Source organism: Glycine soja, chromosome 13 (assembly GCF_004193775.1).
Source record: "Glycine soja cultivar W05 chromosome 13, ASM419377v2, whole genome shotgun sequence".
Lineage (NCBI taxonomy): Eukaryota > Viridiplantae > Streptophyta > Magnoliopsida > Fabales > Fabaceae > Glycine > Glycine soja.
In genome coordinates, this window is record NC_041014.1 from 7,502,875 (window position 1) to 7,529,424 (window position 26,550).

Below are 26,550 nucleotides of genomic sequence, written 5' to 3' on the forward strand. Positions count from 1 at the left end.
TACATATATATTTTTGGACGATGTTCCTAAACGAAGAACTCTACACGGTTCCAGAATTTCAAACATCATCGATAGTAATGATATATAAACACTAACGCAACAATCTAAAAAAATGTATGCGCTGTACAAATGACAATCGAAACAACAAAAACAAACATTAGTCTCTCAAGTCAAAACAATAACATAGAATAAAAATGATAAAAGAAATATGAAAGAAAACATGAATCTGGGGATCTCCCAGTCACGTATCTCCACTCCCTCCCAAGAAGTCAAGCAAATCGGCCATCTCCTCGTCCTCGTGGGCCTCTTCTCCATCGCCGGGAGCTTCTGGGGGTGCCTCTCCTGCTTGGGCCTCGGGCCAATCTCCGGGCCATGTAACCTCTGGCCTGAACTGGTCTGGAGTAGGGCATGAAAAAGAAGCGAAGCCCTGGCTCTGCATGCTAAGGCTCATCTGGTACAGACAATCATGGGTCTGTACATGTGCTCGGTGGTTGGCCGCCTGCTGGCGAACCAAATGCCGTAAATACTGCTCCATGTCAAATGCCCCAGCCTGGCCAGCCTGATGAGGTGGTGGTGGCGCGCCTGCGGCCTGTGGAGCATCACCCTGAGCCTGTCTCTGGGTACAGTACTTCTCAATAAAAGCTCGGGTGATGGGCGGCCGAATCACCTTGGTAGGTGCAACGGGGACTCCGAACGACTGGCAGAGTCCTGTGATCAGTGCGAGAAATCCCAGGGCCCTGTTGGACTTATCTGGGTCCAAAGGGTGCCTAGTGGGCGCCATACCTGCAAAAATATAGATGGCATCAGCGATCAACTGAGCCACATGGATGCTCATCCGTGTCAGGATGGCGTACACCAGCTGACACTTCGGCATGGGAAGGTCGGAATTATGATCGGTGGGCAGGATGTTGCTGAGGAGCAACGTCATCCATATCTGGGTCAGGGTGGTCATGTTGGTGCGCATGATTCGCACTCGCCTCCCTGCAGCAGTCCGGGCAAAATCCTGCCCCGGTATACATAGCAGCTGGGCGATGGCCTCCTCATCGAACCCATCAGACCGGTTCCTCCTCTGGCCATACTCACATTCCTGGCCCTCTTCCAACACCAACGGATATCCCAGGAGTTGGCCGATAGCGTCGGCATCAAACGGGATCCACTGACCCCTTACCTAGGATCTCATGTCACGCACGCCCTCCTCTGTTGGCCAAGCATTGGCATAAAACTCAAGGACTATTTCTGGATCAAACTTGGCCATGGGAGTAACCAGTGATGCCCACCGTCGGCGCCCTATTTCCTCCTGGAAATCAGTATACTCGTCGTCCCTGAGCTGGACGCGTCGCTCCCGGAGAAACGACCATCCCTTGATGGCCTCGAAGCGCTGCTGGTGTACAGCGCTCCTAAAGCGGTGACTGTCATACTCCGGAGCGGAACTAGTTCCTTCGGCTGCCTTGTCCTTCCTGGACCTCTTTGAGGCAAGCTTCCTCGGGGCCATTTCCTGCGAAGGCAAACATTTGGAAAGTTAGTTTTACCAGTGGGACGCTACTCTTAAAACAAAAATGGCATACAACCTCCTCCCATAAATACAAACATCAATGTAAATTTAGAGCAAGCTTATGCGCATATTTCCTTACGAACGTTCACTTGCACAAGACATTCTATTAACTAAAAAAAAAATGCACCCATATACAATCAAGGCAGCTTCGTTACCTAGATTATTTACATGTACTTCCAAGGTGTATTTGTTACCTACATCACACACATTTCCTTTGCTAAATTCATATGCATGCATACTCTAAGCACTTTGGCTATCGAAAATTGCATACGTGCACATCTTGGTATTTCTAATACCTATACATACACAAACTTCATGATGAATCTTGACTATCGACACAATAAGGTGCTACATTTCATGCTCTCCTTTTTTTTTTCAAGTGTTTTTACTACCTTAAGCCGCATGCAAATTCAAGTATATTTTCTTTTGCTCACTAAAATTGTATTCAAATTAAAAGGTATTTTTGTAATGTATTTTCTTTACATAACATGCAACATATTTATAGATTTTTGTGAGACATTTTGACTACCAAAAATTATATGTACATACATCCAAGTATTTTGCTACCATTCCCAAAGTGTAAATTGCCAAAGGTATTTTGCTACCTATTCTAACCTACACATTTATGATGAGCAAAATTCCTAACCATCTAGGCATAGGGAAAATATTGTAGCGTGGCCCATAGCTGACTGCTGGCCAAAAAGGGTAACTTTACCCAACATGCACCTCCTCTTGTGTTCTTTTGCATAAAATCTTTGGTTCCTAGGCCTAGGATATATGTGGGGCAATTACTCTAGCCTTTCTCGGGAATGAATACGTGTCCCAAAAAATAGAAAATATGTACAAACCAAAACGCCCCATGGATTGTTTCCTTACAAAAGTCACGCGCTAATGCCATTGAGGCATTTCACCGAACACTTGGTGGGCGCGCGTTTAGGTAACAATAGCAAGAGAACGGGGACAATGTGGCATGTCCCATTGTTTCAAAATGCATTATAGGCCTAGGGCCATCCCATACAAACCCCTAATTCAACCTAATCAAGCAAGAAAACAAACCAAAATTGCCCCATATATTTGAGCACATTCCCACAATTTAGAGCACCAAAAGGAGATCAAAATACACCAATGAAAAGCTAGAAAGCTTAGGGATGGAACACTTACTTGTTGGTGATGAACAAAAGCGCAAAACGGAATCAAAAAATGCAAAAAAGGATGACCCTAGGGCTGCAAACTCGTCAATCCCGTGGGTATGGCTTTTGAAAGGGGGGAAAAGAAGTTTTTGAATGCAAAAACGTCCCCCCTTTCGTCATTCTTATAATTTGGTGCAGGGGTGGCTCGCCCAGGCGAGCTAACCTGCACATTTTTTTTTTTTTTGAGAGGAACATTAACCATGTCCCCTCCTTCCTTTTAGCGTCTTGCTTAACTTGAACTTACTTAAGTTAGAGTTAGGCATTGATTACTTATTTTTAAAACAAACAAAAAGTAAAAGAAAACTGCGAATACAAAGGATACGGGGCTGCCTTGCAGCGACGTTCTCCGCTTGCTTAGCGTGGAGAAAGGGGCGACGATCAGTCTGTCGTGACCCCATCCTCACTTGCATCCGTTCCTGTGTACCTGCAAGTAAGAAACAACCTGGTGTGGCCAATCTCGACCGCATCGCTGTCTTACCTTGATTGGTTTCTGCTGTTCATGTTCTGTCTCTACCCCAGAAGGTAGCTCAAGATGATCCTGCCCCTGTTTTACCACAACAATATGCATGCATATGCATATGCGTATGCATGAATGTTTTCAAATGCAACAAATTTGAGCGAAAGTTGGTTTAGGTTCAATTTTAATTAAGCGCTTGGGGCATCCCATGAATTGAGCGGAAGGGCTCAAGTGATCACAAATTAACGCAAGGTTTGAAACTAACGTGAGGACTAAAGCCTCGAATCCACGTTCATTTCTTTGAAAGATTGTAACGAGAGATACAACAGACAGGAAATCCCTGGGGGAAATCCAGAAAACGCATAAAGATAAAGAACATGCAGCGACATCCTTAATTGCCCCAGCTTCTAGGCATAATATCGTTTGACGACGTCAGAATTCACGGGTGAAGGTAGCTCTTCATCATCCATGTTGGTAAGCACCAGGGCTCCTCCGGAAAAAGCCCTCTTCACAACAAAAGGCCCTTCGTAGTTCGGGGCCCATTTCCCTCAATTGTCCTTGACAGCATGGGACATTTTCTTTAGCACAAGGTCTCCCTCATGGAACTTGCGCAAACGTACTTTCTTGTCAAATGCACTCTTCATTCTTTGCTGGTACACGCGCCCATGACTCATGGTTGTTAAGCGCTTACCCTCAATGAGGTTGAGCTGGTCATAGCGCGTTTGAGCCCACTCTGATTCCTTTAATCCGGATTCTGCCAAAATCCTTAATGACGGGACTTCTACCTCAAACGGTAACACAGCCTCCATCCCATATACCAATGAGAACGGCGTTGCCCCAGTTGACGTTCGCACTGAAGTCCGGTAACCGTGTAACGCGAATGGGAGCATTTCGTGCCAATCCTTGTACGACACGGTCATCTTTTGGATAATCTTTTTGATATTCTTATTGGCCGCTTCCACGGCTCCATTCATCTTTGGCCGGTAGGGTGTGGAATTGTGATGCCGGATTTTAAACTCCTCACACATTTCCCCCATCATCTTGTTATTCAGGTTGGTGCCGTTGTCCGTGATAATCTTCCTTGGCAAACCATACCGGCAGATGATCTCTTTCTTAATGAACCTGACCACCACATTCCTCGTGACATTGGTATATGAAGCCGCCTCGACCCACTTGGTGAAATAATCTATCGCTACGAGGATGAAGCGATGACCATTCGAGGCCTTGGGCTCAATGGCCCCAATGACATCTATTCCCCACATGGAGAAAGGCCAAGGGGCAGACATGACATTCAGAGGATGTGGTGGGGCATTGACATTATCTGAGAATGCTTGACATTTGTGGCATTTCCTCACATGGACACAACAATCACTTTCCATGGTAAGCCAGTAATAACCTGCTCTTAGGATCTTCCTGGCCATAGCATGCCCGTTGGCGTGCGTTCCAAACGAGCCCTCATGGACTTCCTCGATCATGTGATTTGCCTCCTTGGCATCCACACACCGCTGGAGTGTCATGTCGTGATTTCTTTTATACAGTATGCTTCCGCTCATGAAGAAACCGGCTGCCAACCTTCTCAATGTCCTTTTATCGTTGTCGGCAATCTCTGGCGGGTATTCTTTGCTTACGACATATCGCTTGATGTCGAAATACCAAGGCTTTCCATCCCGTTCCTCTTCCACTTGGCAACAATGCGCGGGTTTGCCACGACACCAAAATTCAATGTATGGTAGATCCCCGTGCGGTGTTAGCTGGAACATAGACGCCAACGTAGCAAGTGCATCCGCCATTTGATTTTCCTCGCGGGGAAAATGATGGAAGGAGATCTCATCGAAGGTCTTAGCCAATTCCTTGATATAGGCTTTGTAGGGTATCAGCTTGGGATCTCTAGTTTCCCATTCCCCTCTCAGCTGATGGATTACCAACGCTGAGTCGCCGTACACCTTGAGTAGTTTGACATTGGAGTCAATTGCTGCCTGGACGGCTAGGGCACATGCTTCATATTCGGCCATGTTGTTGGTGCAGTCGAATCCTAGCCTGGCTGTGAAAGGTACACATTGATTGTCCGGAGAGACCAACACTGCCCCAACGCCATGACCTAGAATGTTTGACGCTCCGTCAAACCATACGGTCCATTTGTCCCGATCTTCGTCCAATTTTTCCTCAAACAAGGCCATGATGTCCTCATCCGGGAATTCAGGATGCATGGGCTGGTAGTCGTTAAGAGGCTGTTGAGCCAAATAATCTGCTAAAGCGCTTCCTTTTATCGCCTTTTGGGTGACGTAGACTATATCAAACTCAGATAGCAGGACTTGCCACTGGGCGATTCGTCCCGTGAGAGCTGGCTTTTCAAAGATGTACTTAACCGGGTCCATTTTGGATATCAACCAGGTAGTATGGCTCAGCATGTACTGCCTTAGGCGATGGGATGCCCATACTAAAGCACAACACGTTCTTTCGAGCAAGGAGTAATTCATCTCACAGGTCGTGAACTTCTTACTTAGGTAGTAAACAGCGCGCTCTTTCTTCCCGGATTCGTCATGTTGCCCCAGCATACACCCCATTGACTCGTCCAAGATTGTCATGTACAAAATGAGAGGCCTTCCAGGTACTGGTGGCATAAGCACGGGAGGATTCATTAGGCACTTTTTGATCCTTCCAAAAGCCTCTTGGCAATCCTCATTCCAGCGATCAGTTTGGTTTTTGCGCAAGAGCTTGAACAACGGCTCACAAATGGCGGTGAGCTGCGATATGAATCTGGCAATATAATTCAAGCGCCCCAGGAAACCTCGGACTTGCCTCTCTGTACGGGGTTCTGGCATCTCAAGGATAGCCTTCACTTTTTCGGGGTCTACCTCTATCCCTTTCTGGCTTACAATGAAACCAAGCAATTTCCCTGATTTGACCCCAAAGGTACACTTAGCGGGGTTCAACTTTAATTGATATTTCTTAAGCCTTTTGAACAACTTCCGCAGGTTGACAAGGTGTTCTTCCTCGGATTTAGATTTAGCAATTATGTCGTCCACGTAAACCTCGATCTCTTGATGCATCATATCATGGAACAAAGCTACCATGGCCCGTTGATAAGTTGCCCCGGCATTCTTGAGTCCAAAGGACATCACCTTGTAACAGAACGTCCCCCACAGGGTGACGAAAGTAGTCTTTTCCATATCCTCGGGCGCCATCTTTATCTGATTGTAACCAGAGAAACCGTCCATGAAGGAAAATAAAGCGAAATTGGCCGTGTTATCTATGAGGATATCGATGTGTGGTAAAGGAAAATTGTCCTTGGGACTGGCCTGATTCAGGTCCCGATAATCCACACACATTCGTACTTTTCCATCTTTCTTAGGAACCGGTACGATGTTGGCAACCCATTCTGGATACCGAGCGACGGCCAGAAATCCAGCGTCAAATTGCTTCTTCACTTCTTCTTTTATTTTCAAGGATGTTTCGGGCTTCATCCTTCTCAGTTTCTGTTTTACCGGGGAACACTCGGGATTTAGAGGTAATCGGTGCTGTACAATGTCAGAACTCAAACCGGGCATATCTTGGTATGACCAAGCAAAGATGTCTTGGTAATCTTTTAGCAGGATTATTAATTCTTCATGGATAGGTGCGGTAATACCTGTACCTATCTTTATTTCCCTTTTTCCACTGCCAATTCCTAAGTCTACCAGCTCTGTTTCTTCTTGATGAGGCCCCATTTCTTGGTCCTCATGGGCAACCATTCTTTCTAATTCTGGGGGAAGTCCCACATCCTCGTTTCCTTCATCTTCCGTTTGATTCATTTCTTGCTCGAAGTCGATAGGTGGGTCCCAGGTATTAGTACCTTCGGGGGACTCGTCATCGGATCTGTCGTTTCAGAAAAAGAAGTAAACATGCAAATGAATGAGAATGGGTAGAGACGTAGGAACAGATGAAGAAAGATCCTTGTATTATAAATTCAAAAACAAAAGACACAAAGCCTTAACAAAAGGAAAAACTCTAAAGCCTAGGCCCAACTATAGAGCTTTTAAAACCGTAAAGGTTTACATTATGCTCGTTGCGTAAATGCCGGGGCGTTCTTCCACTCGCCAATTTCCCAGCTGGAAATCAGGAGGGCATGGTCGTACCAAATCCAAAGTACTCGGAACATCATCTTCGCATATCGCGAACACTTGACCTTTGTCTCCCAGACCCGCGCTTATAAAGCTTCTACTTATGTGGCAGGGCGGGCTTCCTTCACTTTCTTGTCTCCAACGTGAGTTTTGACCACTGTTCTTCCTTCCCGCGATGCTTCTTTTCATGTCCGCCTGAGTGGGCTTATAGCCTAAACCATACTTCCCACGATTTCCTTGGGTATTTATCAGGCTAGTTATGCCGCCGTTGTCTTTGCCTAAACCCATCCCGGGTTCATAACCGTTCCCCAACATAACTCGGGCCATCATTACCGCTGCATCGAACAGACAAGGCTGCCCAAAGAGGGAGTCCACGGAGGAAATGCTGACCACCTCAAAAGACTGGAAAGCAGTTTCTAACGATTCTTCTGCGGCTTCCACATAAGGCATGGAGGATGGGCAGCTTACCAAGATGTCTTCCTCGCCTGACACGATGACCAAGTGCCCCTCCACTACGAATTTCAGCTTTTGGTGGAGTGTAGAAGGCACAACTCCCACTGAGTGGATCCACGGGCGCCCCAACAGACAGTTGTAAGGGGGGTTAATATCCATTATTTGGAAGGTGACTTGACAGGTGTGAGGGCCTATTTGTACTGGGAGATCGATCGCTCCCCTAACCTCTCGGCGAGTGCCGTCGAAGGCACGAACCACCATTGAACTTGGTTTTAAGTGGGAAGCATTGAATGGTAACTTCTCCAAAGTGCTCTTAGGCATCACGTTTAAACTGGAACCATTATCGATGAGCACCTTGGCTACGATATGGTCCATACACTTGACTGATACGTGTAAAGCCTTATTATGCCCTCTCCCCTCGGCGGGGATTTCTTCTTCGGCGAAGGCAAGATAGTTGTTGGCAATGATATTGTTGACCAGCCCTCCGAAACCTTCTACCGAGATATCTTGGGCCACATGAGCCTCGTTCAGAACTTTTACTAGCAGAGCCCGATGAGGCTCGGAGCTCATAAGTAACTCCAACAGCGAGACCCTGGCCGGGGTTTTGTTGAGCTGTTCGATAACCTTGAATTCGCTCTGCTGAATTATCCGAAGGAACTCGCTGGCTTCCTCTAGCGACACCTCCTTTTTACCATCCTTTTTCTCCGGGGGGCCCTTTGCCGGAATATCTTTATTCGAAGCGTGGGGTGCTTCGCCATCTTGTTCCTCCACCACTTTTCCTTTTCCCTTGACGTCCGCGGGTTGGACTGGTAGGTCCGGAGGCGCGAACACACGACCACTACGGGTCACACCACTCAGTCCTGTGATATTTTTTACTTTAGCTGACAGCGAGCTGACGTCAGTGGCTTCTTCTTCCTTCTCCCTCGGAGGTGTATATCTCCACGGGACCGCGTGGCTATTTTGGTACGGGAAAGGAACAGGTTTGGCTACTAAGGGGTGTCCGGGCTTTTGCGAAGCTGTGCTTTTAGTGAAGTATATCACCAAGGGTTTGGGCTTCGCAACACCGCTCCCCTTCGTAGACTGCATGCATATATGCTGCTCTTCTTTTCCTTCAATGCCGACTTCCAGTCGACCCTGATCTATCATCCGCTGTAACAATTCCTCTACTCCCAAACACGTCTCCATGTCATGCAGCTCGCCGGAGTGTAGCAGACAGGAATCCTCCTTACACCCACTATGGGGAATCACACCTCCTTTTTGTAGGGCCTCAAAGATAAACCTCCTAGGGGTTGCCACATCCCTTAAAGGTTTAGACCTGTGCGGCCTATCGGACTCAACTGCATTAACCGCTCCCCCTCCATGATTGGCGAGCGGGTTGGTTCTCACATTGGGCCGATCCTCTTGGAAAGTCAGCCATCCAGCATCCATTAAATGTTGGACCTTGTATTTAAGGGCCAAGCATTTTTCAACGGAATGCCCTGGGACACCCCCATGGTACTTGCAGGTCGCGTTAGGGTCATACCACTTCGGGAAAGGGGGTTCGAGGACCCTTCCGGGAGTTACCACGGCCAAATGATTGGCGATGAGGGATGGCAAAAGATCTTCGTACGTCATTGGGAGTGGGGTGAATTCCGGAAATGGCCTTGGAGGGAAGTTCCTTGTCGTGTTGGAATTACTGGCCGGTCGAGTCGTGTTCGGAGTTGGAACTTGGGGAGTTTCCCTCTGGGTGGGTGCCTTAGGCTGCACGGGTGTTGAACTAGAGGCGTTCCCAGTATGAGCCGAGAAGCTTGGGTGATGTTGCGCGTACTGATGGGTACCATGAGGTGTTTGCTGGGGTTTGACCCACGCGGGTGTTGAAGAGACGGCATGGGCATCTCCTTCCTTCCTTTTTGCCCCTGTTGCCCCGATTCTTTTGGCATTCGCATTTGCGGAGGAAACGTAATCAAACTTTCCTCTTTTCAATCCTACCTCGATTCTTTCCCCGGCAAACACTAGATCCGCAAAGCTGGACGGCATGTAACCTACTAGCTTCTCTTAGTAGAACACTGGCAGAGCGTCTACCATCATGGTGATCATCTCTCTCTCAACCATGGGAGGAGCTACTTGTGCCGCCAAATCCCTCCATCGCTGCGCATATTCTTTAAAGGTTTCACCCTCTTTCTTGAACATATTCTGCAGTTGAGTGCGGTCGGGAGCCATATCAGAATTGTGCTGATACTGCCTTAGGAAGGCAGTAATCAGATCCTTCCAAGTACGGATACGGGAAGCTTCCAAATTAGTGTACCACACTACCGCGGCTCCGGCCAAGCTATCTTGAAAGAAGTGTATTAATAGCTTTTCATCTTTAGAATGGGCGCCCATCTTACGGCAGTACATCTTGAGATGATTTTTGGGACAAGTCGTCCCTTTATACTTGTCGAAGTTCGGCACTTTGAACTTCGGGGGAATAACAACATCGGGTACTAAGCAAAGATCCGTCATGTCTGCGAACGGATAATCCCCAAATCCTTCCACGGCCCTCAATCTTTCCTCAAGGAGATCGAGCTTCCTCCTTTCTTCAGTTGCTGGAGGCGGCCCTTCCGTGGACAAAACTATTGGTGGTGCTGCGATGTTGGGTTGAGGCAACGTGCCTGGTGCCGGCCCTTCGGGGATCGGGGGATAGAACTCGACATCCCTTCGAGCATAGTCTTGAGGGTCTTTGTGGACTTCGTCGGGCTGCTGAGGAGGCTCTCTTTCATGGACGGGAGAAGCAATGTGGCCCGCATCTTCTTGCAAGACGGGTGGTGAATAGTTGGGCGGCAATCCATAAGGGTAAGCCGCTCGGTTGTATCCCAGGTGAGGGCTGCCATCGTGCCCCAGTGTGTCCCTTCCCCGTCCTACTATGTTTGAGGGAGGATGGTGCGTAGTTGCCAAGAGAGTCGGGTCTGCTTCGGCAGCCGAACTGACAGCGGCGGCAGTGGCCGCGTTCTTCTCTATGAGCTGCTTCATACTTAACATGGCCTCCATCATGGAGGCCATTTGTTCTTTCAGAGCCGACATGTCGGCTTTCATCTGTTCCTGCGTCTCCTCTTGATCACCCATCGTTCTAGATTTGGATCTGGTGCGATAGGGATACCTTGCGGCGCGTTTAGTTATGGTGTTTTTTCCCTAAAAAACCAAACGTGAGGAGTGGGTAAAGAAAGAAAATGCATGCTAGAGATGAAATGTAGGAGTGATTTGATTTGCACAAGCTTTTTGGAGTAGAAACATGGGACCAACTCATTTTATTTCAAAAAGGAAGTCGTATCTAGTCAAGGTCTGAGAGACCATACAAGTTTCCTAACGATTTCTAATTATGTGGGCCATTAAGTCTATCATATGCTGACAATAGCCGAGAAGCCCATGAATCTCTTCGGGGGTGGAGTAGGTGTCTGCCATCGCCTTGGCCTTGGCTAACAAGCGGGGAAGTTCTTGACTCCCGTTCAAGGTCAGAGCAAACCGATCCATCCACATGGTTGCCTCTTGGTGTAAAGAGTCGATCACCCTTCCTCTAGCCTCTTTTTCCGCGTATACTTGAGCATACTCGTCCGCGATTCTATGCTCGTGGGCCGTGGCTAGACCTAACTCTTCTTGGTACTTGGCGATGATAGCTAGCATGTTGGTCTCCGTCTCGCATAAACGCTGAGACAAGCTTCTTTTGGACCTCGAACAAGCAATTAACTCCTCTTTCAGAACCATGCTATGTGCTCGCGACTGGTCCCTTTCTTCCCTTCGCAACTTGAGTTCACTATTGCTACCCCATAGAGCTCCGCGAAATTTATTCCGGCCATACTCTTCCTTGCGAGCCCTCTTGGTCTCTTGTTCAAGGGCTCTTGCGGTAATTGCATTCTCCTCCCGTAACCCGGCACACTCCTTCCAAATGTGTGTTGCGGCCAACTTGAACTTCTCCTTGGCAAATTTCGCCTTTCCTAACTCGCTTTTGAGAGCTTGGACTTCTTCGTCCTCTTCCGGTGCTTCAAAACTCTCTTCGCTGACGACTTTTAACTTGGCGAGCCAATCTAAACCTCGTATATGAACTTTCAGCCATTCGTGGTACCCACCAATGATGCCATTACGAATGCCTCTAAGTTCTTGATCTTTCCTTAACGGGGTTTCCCATGCCTTATGGATTCTTTGTATAGTCTTGGAATTTTGTGCGCCGAAATCCCTCACAAGGAAAGGAGACATGCTTTCTTCCGTCGGTGCTCCCCTCATGGGGTACCCTAGTTGTCTTATAGCGAGCACGGGATTGTAGTTAATACAACCCCTCGTTCCTACCAGCGGAATGTTTGGGTATCTTCCACATGAGAAAAGGACTCCTTCTTTTCCTTCCTTCCATCAGGGGAACCAACTGATTGTTCTACCTCCTATCCCGGCCAACAGCTGGTCCCAATCTATTCTCCTCTTTTCAGTACACGAGCGATGGCTCAGGAGCGGACATGGATGTCTTGTGTCTTGTTGGAACAAGTGCGAAACCAACCAAACACAGAGGGCGGGCAAGCAACAGATGATCCGTGCGCTACTCTTTTCGCACCTTCGGTCAAATGTGTCAAATAGATCTGCCAAGACAGCTACCACCGGACTTTCCTTGCTATGGTGGTAGGCAAGGAAAGCGTCGATTGCTGCTAGGTCCACCAAACCATCCACGTTTGGAAAGAGGACGACCCCAAAAATTAGCAAAGCTAACACATCCATAAACGGGACCCAATCTCCTTGATTGGCCATACCCCTCGCCTTGTCTTCTAGGTACCTCTGTGGTAGGCCCGCTATGCCGTTCCGAGCCTGTTTTATGCGGTCCAAACCTCTTGCTGAATCCTTGACCACAGTTGCAATTCTGCTCAAAGAGGGGAGACACCCGGAGGAAAGATATGGTTTTCTTCCCCCGAGAGGACATCCTAGAATTTCCTCAAATTCTTCAATGGTTGGTACTAATTGGAAGTCTCCGAATGTGAAGCACCTCAAAGGCTGGTCGTAGTATTGGGTGAGTGATGCAATGGCTTCTATGGACACCTCTGCTATGGTCAACTCTAAGATCTTTCCGTAAGTCTTGCGGAAGGCTTGCATTTGGAGAGGTTCCATCAACCGCCCTAATTCCTTGATGCTGGTGGTATCTAGGCTTTTAACCTTGACTTGGTAGAACCTCTTGCCGGTTTGATTTGTTCCCATGCTTACTAAAGTGAGACAAAAGCTGGTGCAAATCAAAACTCCGATATCTCATGGGTGGGATGGATGAATGCATGATGGAATGCATATGACACAGATGCAATCTAGGAATGCGGGGGTCCGGGGAATTTGTCCCCTTCTTAGATACGACGTCTAGGGGTAGCAAAATGCCCCAACGCACGTTTTTAAGAAGGCGACACGGACCCTCCGTTGGTTTGTTTACAGAAGGGATCAAGACAGAACCCATATGCAATGCCTATGCAAAAGACACAATGCGGGAATGTACACAGTATGACAATATTTACCGAACATAAGCAAAAGGGTATATGATACTTATGCATGGCAGTGTGAAAAATGGCACGCAGCGTGTTTGCTCTGTGCCCCTATTTAAGGGACCTATAAGGGAGAGAACTAACTAGGCTTTTAGCAATAATCCCCAAGGTAGTCATATCTCTCTTGATGGTTTCTAGAGGTATCATCCCCTTCGAAGAACATATTGCAGCAGTAGGGACTACTAGCAACAATAAGTTTTCAAAGAGAAAAGCTCTAGATGAGGGTTCACTGTAATCTAGCAAGTCGGAGACCTAGCATGATCACAGATTCACCTCCACTCCTTATGTTCCCATGAACCCGGGTATAGGGCCCTTTTTCACTCACAGTGTGTGCAAATAGTGTTGGTGTTTGTGTGCATCAAATGAATAAATATTTACCTCATGCATACATTTTAAAACGCACTAAAAGCAACAAAGAGTTTATATACACAAGTACATAATGAAGGAAAACAACAAAGGAGTAAGTCATGGTAAAGCATTTGCACAAGATTAAATGGCCTAACTCTCTAAAAATTGTCCCCAGTGGAGTCGCCAACTGTCGCAACCTACCCTTCGGCGGGAGGGCGACGCGTGACTCGCGGGATGCGTGTTCCACGAAAGGAATATGCGCGGAGTCGCCACCAACGTTTATTTGAGGAAAACGTCGGAAAAACCGGAAAAGACGCGATCTACGAACTTTTAAGTGAAAGGTTCGGGAGTTGTATTTACGCACGTGGAAGGTATTAGCACCCCACACGTCCGTCCCAAGGGACGGCAGCCTTTAATCGAATGTGCAAACATGACTTTGATTTTTACGTTCCCTTTTATGTCCTTATATCCTTTTTATATTTTTCCTTTTTTTGTGGTCGACAAGGGTGTTTCCCTTTGCTCCTACGTATTCCTCAATTTGGGATGAGAAAATCAGACCTACGTAGTTCTTTCTTATCAAGTGATTCTTTTTACTTAAGTGGTGATCATTTTAAGGCGTTGGACCTTAAAAATTATCCATTTTACTTAGTGAGAAATTGAAATGACAAACTTCAAAAGCCTATTTTTTATGGACGAGCTTGACTAGGCGAGTTGATTTTAGCCTTAGTTTCACTTTAGTTATTAATCAATTCGATTAAGAATGAGAAATCCCAAAGAGGAAACGTCCGATTGATTTTCCGCTTTATTTTGCTAAAAGATGTTTTTTTGATTATTATATTATTTTTTTACCTCCTTTTTTGATTTCCAACGTGGTTATGGCACGACCGAACGGTCGGAATTCATTTTAACCGAAGTTAACGGGTAATACAATTCAAACGTTCGGTGGAAATTTATTTTATTTTTAAGTTAAGCGAGAAATGACTTAAGTAAAATGGCTTAAGCACGTCAAGAGGGGGTATAAAAAGTAAACGAAACGGGAATAAAAATACACAAAACACAATGTGGACCACCGTGGGTACATAGAATGAATCGAAAAGCTTGGTTCGAGGTACTTACCCGTTGAAGATCGAAGAACGATGAAGAACGAATGAAGAACGTCGAAGAACGGTTGAAACCTTTGCGAAATTCCTCACGGAAAACGTTACGGAAACGTTTCGGAAGCGCCTCGGCTTAGATTTTCTTCACGGAAACAATTTTTCCAAGCAAATTCGAAAGAGAGAGAAGTGCCAAAGGGGTTGAACCCTTTTCTTCTTCACTTCCTCCCCTATTTATAGCAAAATAGGGGAGGTGGTTGCCGCCCAGCTCGCCCAGGCGAGCCAGGTTGCTTCCTCCAGAAGCAACAGCCTTCTGGAGGAATATTCTGGAGGGCCCAAGCACGTCAAGAGGGGGTATAAAAAGTAAACGAAACGGGAATAAAAATACACAAAACACAATGTGGACCACCGTGGGTACATAGAATGAATCGAAAAGCTTGGTTCGAGGTACTTACCCGTTGAAGATCGAAGAACGATGAAGAACGAATGAAGAACGTCGAAGAACGGTTGAAACCTTTGCGAAATTCCTCACGGAAAACGTTACGGAAACGTTTCGGAAGCGCCTCGGCTTAGATTTTCTTCACGGAAACAATTTTTCCAAGCAAATTCGAAAGAGAGAGAAGTGCCAAAGGGGCTGAACCCTTTTCTTCTTCACTTCCTCCCCTATTTATAGCAAAATAGGGGAGGTGGTTGCCGCCCAGCTCGCTCAGGCGAGCTCAGCTCGCCCAGGCGAGCCAGGTTGCTTCCTCCAGAAGCAACAGCCTTCTGGAGGAATATTCTGGAGGGCCCAAGTGGGCCTGGGTGCTATTTTCACCCCCATTTTTACTAAGTACACCCCCTCTGCTTTTTTTTGGTGATTCTTTTTTCGTAAAGTTACGGAAACTTACGAATTTCGTAACGATACTTGTTTTCTTTCCGTAATGTTACGGAACCTTGCGGATTACATAATCATCCACTTTTTGACTTACGGAATGTTTACGGAATCTCACTTAATTATGCAACGATGCTTCCATTTGATTTCCGGTGTGTCACGGAAACTTACGGATTGTGCATCAATATTTTTGGTTTTTCGGCATGTCCTGGAATTTCACAAATTGCCTAATGATGGGTGCCAAGCACCTTACAAGGACCAAAGAAAGGTCGCATATTATCAAGCAAAGGTCCCCGGACGAAATTAGGGTATGACAGACGCCAATGATATATCGTGACGCTCAAAATTGGACAACTGAAGCTCTCGAGAAATTCAAATCGCTATAACTTTTCACTCGGATGTCTGATTCACGTGAATCATATATCGAGACCCTTGAAATTTAACACGGAAGTTCTCGGCGATTTTGAACGGCCATAACTTTTGACTCGAATGTATGATCGACGCCCATGATATGTCGAGATGCTCCAAATTGAACAACGGACGCTCTTGAGAAATTCAAATGTCTATAACTTTTAACTCGGATGTCTGATTCACGTGCATCATATCTCGAGACCCTGGAAATTGACCACGGAAGCCCTCGGCGAATTCAAACGGCCATAACCATTGACCCGAATGTATGATCGACACCCATGAAATATCGAGACGCTCAAAATTGAACAACAGAAGCTCTCAGAAATTCAAATGGCTATAACTTTTCACTCGGATGTCCGATTCACGTGCATCATATATCGAGACCCTTGAAATTGACCACAGAAGCTCTTGGCAAATTCAAACGGCCATAACTTTTGACTCGAATGTATGATCGACGCCCATGAAATATCGAGACGCTCAAAATTGAACAACAGAAGCTCTCAGAAATTCAAATGGCTATAACTTTTCACTCGGATGTCTGATTAACGTGCATCATATATCGAGACCCTTGAAATTGACCACGGAAGCTCTCGGCAAATTCAAACGTCCATAACTTTTGACTCGAATATATGATCGACGCCCCTGAAATATCGAGACGCTCAAAATTGAACAACAGAAGCTCTCAGAAATTCAAATGGCTATAACTTTTCACTCGGATGTCTGATTCACGTGCATCATATATCGAGACCCTTGAAATTGACCACGAAAGCCCTCGGCAAATTCAAACGGCCATAACTTTTGACTCGAATGTATGATCGACGCCCATGATATATCGAGACGCTCAAAATTGAAAAACGGAAGCTCTCAAGAAATTCAAATCGCTATAACTTTTCACTCGGATTTCCGATTCACGTGCATCATATGTCGAGACCCTCAAAATTGACCATGGAAACTCTCGGCAAATTCAAACGGCCATAACTTTTGACTGGAATGGAGGATCGACGCCCATTATATATCTAGACGCTCAAAATGGAACAACGGAAGCTCTCGAGAAATTCAAATGGCTATAACTTTTCGCTCGGATGTCCGATTCACGTGCATCATATATCAGGACCTTCGAAATTTAACACGGAGGCTCTCTCCGAATTCAAACGGCCATAACTTTTGACTCGAATGTATGATCGATGCCAATGATATATCGTGACGCTCAAAATTGAACAACTAAAGCTCTCGAGAAATTCAAATGGCTATAACTTTTCACTCGGATGTCTGATTCACGTGCATCATATATCGAGACCATCAAAATTTAACACGGAAGCTCTCGGCGATTTCAAACGGCCATAACTTTTGACTCGAATGTATGATCGATGCACATGATATATCGATACGCTAAAAATTGAACAACAAAAGCTCTCGAGAAATTCAAATGGCTATGACTTTTCACTCGGATGTCTGATTCACGTGCATCATATATCGAGACCCTTGAAATTGACCACGGAAGCTCTCGGCAAATTCAAACGGCCATAACTTTTGACTCGAATGTATGATCGACGCCCATGAAATATCGAGACGCTCAAAATTGAACAACAGAAGCTCTCGAGAAATTCATATCGCTATAACTTTTCACTCGGATGTCCGATTCACGGGCATCATATGTCGAGACCCTCAAAATTGACCACGGAAGCTCTCCGCAAATTCAAATGGCCATAACTTTTGACATGAATGGACGATCGACGCCCATTATATATCTAGATGCTCAAAATGGAACAACGGAAGCTCCCGAGAAATTCAAATGGCTATAACTTTTGACTCGGATGTCTGATTCACGTGCATCATATTTCAGGACCCTCGAAATTTAACATGGAGGCTCTCGGCGAATTCAAACGGCCATAACTTTTGACTCGAATGTATGATCGACGCCAACGATATATCGTGACGCTCAAAATTGGACAACTGAAGCTCTCGAGAAATTCAAATCGCTATAACTTTTCACTCGGATGTCTGATTCACGTGGATCATATATCGGCACCCTTGAAATTTAACACGGAAGCTCTCGGCATTTTGAAACGGCCATACCTGTTGACTCGAATGTATGATCGGCGCCCTTGATATATCGATACGCTAAAAATTGAACAACGGAAGCTCTCAAGAAATTCAAATGGCTATAACTTTTCACTTGGATGTCTGATTCACGTGCATCATATATCGAGACCCTTGCAATTGACCACGGAAGTTCTCGGCAAGTTCAAACGGCCATAACTTTTGACTCGAATGTATGATCGACGCCCATGATATATTGAGACACTCAAAATTGGACAACTGAAGCTCTCGAGAAATTCAAATCGCTATAACTTTTCACTCGCATGTCTGATTCACGTCCATCATATATCGAGACCTTTGAAATTGACCACGGAAGCTCTCGGCAAATTCAAACGGCCATAACTTTTGACTCGAATGTATGATCGACGCCCATGATATATCGAGACGCTCAAAAGTGAACAACGGAAGCTCTCGAGAAATTCAAATCGCTATAACTTTTCACTCGGATGTCCGATTCACGTGCATCATATGTCGAGACCCTCAAAATTGACCATGGAAGCTCTCGGCAAATTCAAACGGCCATAACTTTTGACTGGAATGGACGATCGACGCCCATTATAAATCTAGACGCTCAAAATGGAACAACGGAAGCTCTCGAGAAATTCAAATGGCTATAACTTTTCACTCGGATGTCTGATTGACGTGCATCATATATCAGGACCCTCAAAATTTAACACGGAGGCTCTCGGCGAATTCAAACAGCCATAACTTTTGACTCGAATGTATGATCGACGCCAATGATATATCGTGACGCTCAAAATTGGACAACTGAAGCTCTCGAGAAATTCAAATCGCTATAACTTTTCACTCGCATGTCTGATTCACGTGCATCATTTATCGGGACCATCAAAATTTAACATGGAGGCTCTCGGCGAATTCAAACGGCCATAACTTTTGACTCGAATGTATGATCGACGCCAATGATATATCGTGACGCTCAAAATTGAACAACTGAAGCTCTCAGAAATTCAAATGGCTATAACTTTTCACTCGGATGTCTGATTCACGTGCATCATATATCGAGACCCTTGAAATTGACCACGGAAGCTCTCGACAAATTCAAACGGCCATAACTTTTGACTCGAATGTATGATCGACGCCCATGATATATCGAGACACTCAAAATTGAACAACGGAAGCTCTCGAGAAATTGAAATGGCTATAACTTTTCACTCGGATGTCCGATTCACGTGATTCATCGAGACCCTTGAAATTGACCACGGAAGACCTCGGCAAATTCAGACGGCCATAAATTTGGACTCGAATGTATGATCGACGCCCATGATATATCGAGACGCTCAAAATTGAACAACGGAAGCTCTCGAGAAATTCAAATCGCTATAACTATTCACTCGGATGTCCGATTCACGTGCATCATATGTCAAGACCCTCAAAATTGACCATGGAAGCTCTCGGCAAATTCAAACGGCCATAACTTTTTACTCGAATGGATGATCGACGCCCATTATATATCTAGACTCTTAAAATGGAACAACGGAAGCTCTCGAGAAATTCAAATGGCTATAACTTTTCACTCGGATGTCTGATTCACGTGCATCATATTTCAGGACCCTCGAAATTTAACACAGAGGCTCTCGGCGAATTCAAACGGCCATAACTTTTGACTCGAATGTATGATCGACGCCAATGATATATCGTGACGCTCAAACTTGGACAACAGAAGCTCTCGAGAAATTCAAATCGCTATAACTTTTCACTCGGATGTCTGATTCACGTGCATCATATATCGGGACCCTCGAAATTTAACACGGAAGCTCTCGGCATTTTGAAACGGCCATAACTTTTGACTCCACTACTAAAAATATCCTATTTTACGACGCACATTCTACGTCGGTCATTCAGTAGCCGACGTAGTAGTCAACGCGGTGGCATTTACGTAATTATATACGATTTTTAAACGGTACATTTCGTAAACGACGACGTTTGAATATAACCCCGGCTTTGTACGTTTGGTTCAACTTATCGAAGACGGTTCTTTTGAAGACACCGTCGTAGAAATAAAAGGATACAAAGACGGTGTTGCTTATACACCGTCTTAAATTTTGTACTATATATACTCGTGTTTCCATTGATTCAACACTTCATCTCCTGTATTCGAAAACTCTACGACGAAAACCTAAAACCTAGCGCACATTCTACTCATCCCACTCGATCTCTTTTGTGCCCACCCTCACATCGCCGTTCCCTAACCTCCGTTGTGCCCACCCTAGCTACCTGTTGTTCCCACCACCGCCATAGCCGAAGTCGTGCTCTTTGGAGTGGTGTCGCGATCTTGCTACTGTCAAGGTAAGGATGTCGAAGTACTCAGAGTTCTTGTTTGCTGATATATATGTGTTATAGTATTAGGGAAGTAAGACTTTTAAAATGTGATTATTAATGTGTTGAGTTGCCCTAACAATGTCATCGTTGAATATGCCAAAAGGATTATCTAGTGTCAGATTAATGGTTTCAGCCACGATACATATTGAGTTTTATCTAGTCTTTATTGTGAATTGAAAAACTCAACTACGTATCACGTAGAGATTGACTAAAACTATAGATACATAGATCATATCATAATTTCTACCAGACAATAGTATAATTTTCAAAATGAAGAGCTTCCGGTGAACATGAATGTAGCCAACATGAACAGTAGAAGTTGAAAACAATTTCAGTTGTTTTTTTGCTATATTGTCACTTATAAATGTGAAAATCCAATCATATATATTAAGAAACAAAACAGTGAAAAAAGTTTGGTGTTTCTTACTTGCAAGCCTAGCAACAGAGTTCCATCTACCTTCACCATGCAACCTGACATACTCAACAAGCAACCTGTCCTCTTCAGCAGTCCAAGGTCCCTTCCTCCATACTTGCTCCTCTATGACACCTCTACCCATATGGCCAGCCATAACTTCCCCCCAATACATGGAATAAGGCTTGAAGTTTGTGCTTGGATAAAATATTTTCTTCCAATTTCTGTGACACTGATTTAGGTCTAGTGTTTGTTGCATATTTTGAGTCTAGTATTGCATATTTATACCTGCTTTGTTTTGATCAATAGTATGACACTGATTGTTAAGCTTGAACTGAAACTTAGAGTCCAACAACTGCTATTCGAGTTGGATAATTATTTGGCACTAGCTTTTGGAAAAGTCTAAAAGAAATGCTCTTGGGTCATGGCTGGAATAGAACTTTGAGAAAGAAATATGTCTGAGCTTAGTCCTAACAAATTAGAGTCATTAATTGTAGTTATTATTCAATTGATACCATTGTTAGGAACAACATAGTGTTAGGAACAGCATAGTGTTAGGATGCAGAGATGGCAATGCTGGTGGTTGGCTCTAACTTGGTCCACTTGGAAGCTTAGGAACAACATAGTGTTCTCTAATGCAACCTTTAATGCTAACAAACTGTTTGAAGATGCAATATTCACTCTATGGACGTGGCTCAGGCACTTTGAGAAACATTTTACTATCCATTTTAATCAATGGTCAAGTAGCATTAGACACGGCTTTTGCATCAGTAGAGGATACATATTTTTGACTAATAGATGTACATTTACTGTACCCATATACTGGTTCCCTCTCAGACCTGTTTTGTCTGACTTTGGAACCATTTCTATGGTACCCATACTGCTGTAATATAGTACCTCTGGTAACTCTTTACATATCTATAAAATAATATCTTTGCTGATCAAAATAAAAATTGATACCATTGTTTTTGTTTTCATATAGTGACTCAGAATTTATTTTTAACATATCATCATAAAAATCTTATACTTTGTAGCTTCATAAATTTAAAGTGTATAAATAGTAATGTGCTTAACAACAAACAATTAAATATTGTTATATGATTAGGGATATTATTAGAAGAACTTCAATCTCGGTAATTTGAAGACGCGACTTTCTTAATGTGGACTTGGCTCCATAATTTGGAGAAGGACTTTACATTACATTTTAGTCAATGGTCTAGTAACTTGAGACATCATTTTTTGCAGCAGTAGGGGTTTCATTAGGGAGTAGGGATCAATATATGTATACTTTGCTTCCCATATTTTGGTTCCCAATCAGACTTATGATGTCTGACTGAGGAACCATTTTTATGGTGACTAACTCTGTAATCAGTACCTTTGGTACTTCCAGGTTATATATATATAATTTATCTTTGCTGATAAAAAAAAAAAGAAGACTAATAAAGCAGAAATTTGAAACTGCAGTGAACAAAGCTTCTTATTGTGGGTTTGAATTAATTTCGTTACATTTTTTCAGAGGAAGTTATATCAATTGGAAGAGTTACTCAAGAAGTTTTTGAACGTATTGCTGCCACAACCACAAGGTACTTTTTGTTTATTAAATATACTTTGTGCGTTTAGATATGATTAAAAATATAAAATTTTCTTATGGGTTGTTATTGGTTGGTAACTTTGTGAATCTTAGTTTTTTTTGTTGATTGGTAAGTTGGTATTAAATGCATGCGTGTCAATTTTGATTGATGCTTAGTGATTCAGCAATATTACTGCCAATACAGTAAGATGTAGACTGAATGGTTACCATGGGGTTGATTCAGCAATCTTACTGGCAATACAGTAAGTTGGTATTAAATGCACCCATGTCAATGTTGATTGATGCCCTTTCACCTCACCAAACTCAACACTTTTTCCTTTTGTGCTCTTCTCATTTATGTCTACTTTTTTCATCAAATCTTGTATGGTGATTTGGAGGTTTCTCAACTCCTGTGCATCACAATGAAGTCTTTCTAAAATCTTGCTTTGGTTGCCTATTTCTCCATTCTTTGTGAAAGGAAAAAATCTAATTATTTCATATTTCTCCATTAGGGGTACAAATAATTTGAAATGTAGAAGAAACTAAAGGCCTTCTCTTTTAGTAGTGATTAAGTCAAATTGAATACATATATTATAAGTGGAAAAATTCTTGCTTAAAGTATTTAGCCCACTTCCATATACTTAATACTTGAATTTTAAGACTATTAGTTACTCCATACACTTCATTGATAAAAATGTCTGTAAATAAACCTCTAAAATGAATAGAAGTTCTTTGAAGTATCAAGCACACCAAAATATACTATACCTCTTCCTTTCTTTTTTGTTAGTTTTTCCCTCACTCTCTGACAGACTCCACATGCTCCTAGAGAGAGGCCCAAGCCAAATACCCACCCACGTTATTGTGTCTGCATACAAGTGCTATCAAATGACCACGGCATATCTGCCTCATCTCTGATCCACGCATTCACACACCTCACTTCCCTCCTTTTTCTTTATGTTCTTGGCAAAAAGTTTGTCTCCTTTTTCTCCGCTTCCCTACCACCTTAGACCCTTCACCTTTATAACGAACATTATTGAGACATGACAAAGGCTCGACAATACAACACATCCTTTTACATCTATTTATGCCACTTGACCCGATGGGTATATAGGTGAGTTCGACATTAATTATGAGAACTGGATTTTTTTTCTATCTTTCCTTCTCATGGATTATGTTTGCCAAATGAAAATTTTCCTCTGCAAGGGTTTTACTTTCTTATTTTTTCAATGTGCTGCGTAAGGTTGCATATTTATCTTCTTATTAATTAGAAGCAAATAACAAATGCAACCTATAAAAAACTTCATTTTTATTCATTTAAAATGAGAAAGAGACAATGACGGTGTCCTCACCACCGACGTTGACATACTACCAAACAACGTCGGTGGTGAGCCTGCCACCGATGTTGACAGGAAACAAAACAAATACGGGTGTTATGCGAACCCGACGTTGATATGGACAACAACAACGACGAGTCTTGCTAACCCGACGATGAAATGGACCAAAACAACGACGGGTTGTCTAATATGTGCGTCGGTGAATCCTTTTTTATAACGTCTATTCTTTTATAGCCACTGACGTTGTATTCTTGCATTACAAATATGGGTCCTAGGATGACCGATGTTGTTGTTGTCGACATACAACGACATCTGGAACAAAGACGGTGTGGGGCCCGTCGTAGATAACGGTTTTCAACCGATGTAGAAGCTTCTTTTTGTAGTTGTGCTCGAATGTATGATCGACGCCGATGATATATCGATACGCTAAAAATTGAACAACGGAAGCTCTCAAGAAATTCAAATGGCTATAACTTTTCACTTGGATGTCCGATTCACGTGCATCATATATCGTGACCCTTGAAATTGACCACGGAAGCTCTCGGCAAATTCAAACGGGCATAACTTTTGAGTCGAATGTATGATCGACGCCAATCATATATTGTGACGGTCAAAATTGGACAACTGAAGCTCTCGAGAAATTCAAATCGCTATAACTTTTCACTTGGATGTCTGATTCACGTGCATCATATATCGGGACCCTCGAAATTTAACACGAAAGCTCTCAGCGATTTGAAACGGCCATAACTTTTGACTCGAATGTATGATCGACGCCCATGATAAATCGATACGCTAAAAATTGAACAACGGAAGCTCCCAAGAAATTCAAATGGCTATAACTTTTCACTCGGATGTCTGATTCACGTGCATCATATATCGAGACCTTTGAAATTGACCACGGAAGCTCTCGGCAAATTCATACGGCCATCACTTTTGACTCGAATGGATGATCGACACCCATTATATATCTAGACGCTCAAAATTGAACAACGGAAGCTCTCGAGAAATTCAAATGGCTACAACTTTTCACTCGGATGTCCGATTCACGTTCATCATATATCGGGACCCTCGAAATTTAACACGGAAGCTCTCGGCGAATTCAAACGGCCATACCCTTTGACTCGAATGTATGATCGACGCCCATTATATATCTAGACACTCAAAATTGAACAACTGAAACTCTCGAAAAATTCAAATGGCTATAAATTTTAACTCGGATGTCCGATTCACGTGCATCATATATCGGGACCCTCGAAATTTAACACGGAAGCTCTCGGCGAATTCAAACGGCCATAACCATTGACTCGAATGTATGATCGACGCCCATCTTATATCGAGACGCTCAAAATTGAACAACGGAAGCTCTCGGGAAATTTAAATGGCTATAACTTTTAACTCGGATGTACGATTCACGTGAATCATATATCGAGACCCTCAAAATTGACCACGAAAGCTCTCGGCAAATTCAAACGGCCATAACTTTTGACTCGAATTTATGATCGACGCCCATGATATATCGAGATGCTCAAAATTGGACAACGGAAGCTCTTGAGAAATTCAAATGGCTATAACTTTTCACTCGGATGTCTGATTCACGGGCATCATATATCGAGACCCTGGAAATTAACCACGGAAGCTCTCGGAAAATTCAAACGGCCGTAACTTTTGACTCGAATGTATGATCGACGCCAATGATATATCGTGACGCTCAAAATTGAACAACGGAAGCTCTCGGGAAATTCAAATGGCTATAACTTTTCACTCGGATGTCCGATTCACGTGCATCATATATCGAGACCCTTGAAATTGACCACAGAAGCTCTCGGCATATTCAAAAGGCCATAACTTTTTACTCGAATGTATTATCGATGCCCATGATATATCGAGACGCTCAAAATTGAACAACAGAAGCTCTCAAAAATTGAAATGGCTATAACTTTTCACTCGGATGTCCGATTCAGGTGCATAATATATCGAGACCCTGGAAATTGAACATGAATGCTCTCGACAAATTCAAACGGCCATAACTTTTGACTCAAATGTATGATCGACGCCCATGATATATCGATACGCTAAAAATTGAACAACAAAAGCTCTCGAGAAATTCAAATGGCTATAACTTTTAACTCGGATGTCCGATTCACGTGAATCATATATCGAGACCCTCAAAATTGACCACGGAAGCTCTCGGCAAATTCAAACGACCATAACTTTTGACTAGAATTTATGATCGACGCACATGATATATCTAGACTGAAAATTGAACAACGGAAGCTCTGGAGAAATTCAAATGGCTATAACTTTTCACACGGATGTCTGATTCACGTGCATCATATATCGAGACCCTTGAAATTGACCTCGGAAGCTCTCGACAAATTCAAACGGCCATAACTTTTGACTCGAATGTATGATCGATGCCCATGATATATCGAGACGCTCAAAATTGAACAACAGAAGCTCTCAAAAAATGAAATGGCTATAACTTTTCACTCGGATGTCCGATTCAGGTGCATAATATATCGAGACCCTGGAAATTGAACATGAATGCTCTCGATAAATTCAAACGGCCATAACTTTTGACTCGAATGTATGATCGACGCCCATGATATATCGAGACACTCAAAATTGAACAACGGAAGCTCTCAGGAAATTCAAATGGCTATAACTTTTAACTCGGATGTCCGATTCACGTGAATCATGTATCGAGACCCTCAAAATTGACCACGGAAGCTCTCGGCAAATTCAAACGGCCATAACTTTTAACTCGAATTTATGATCGACGCCCATGATATATCGAGATGCTCA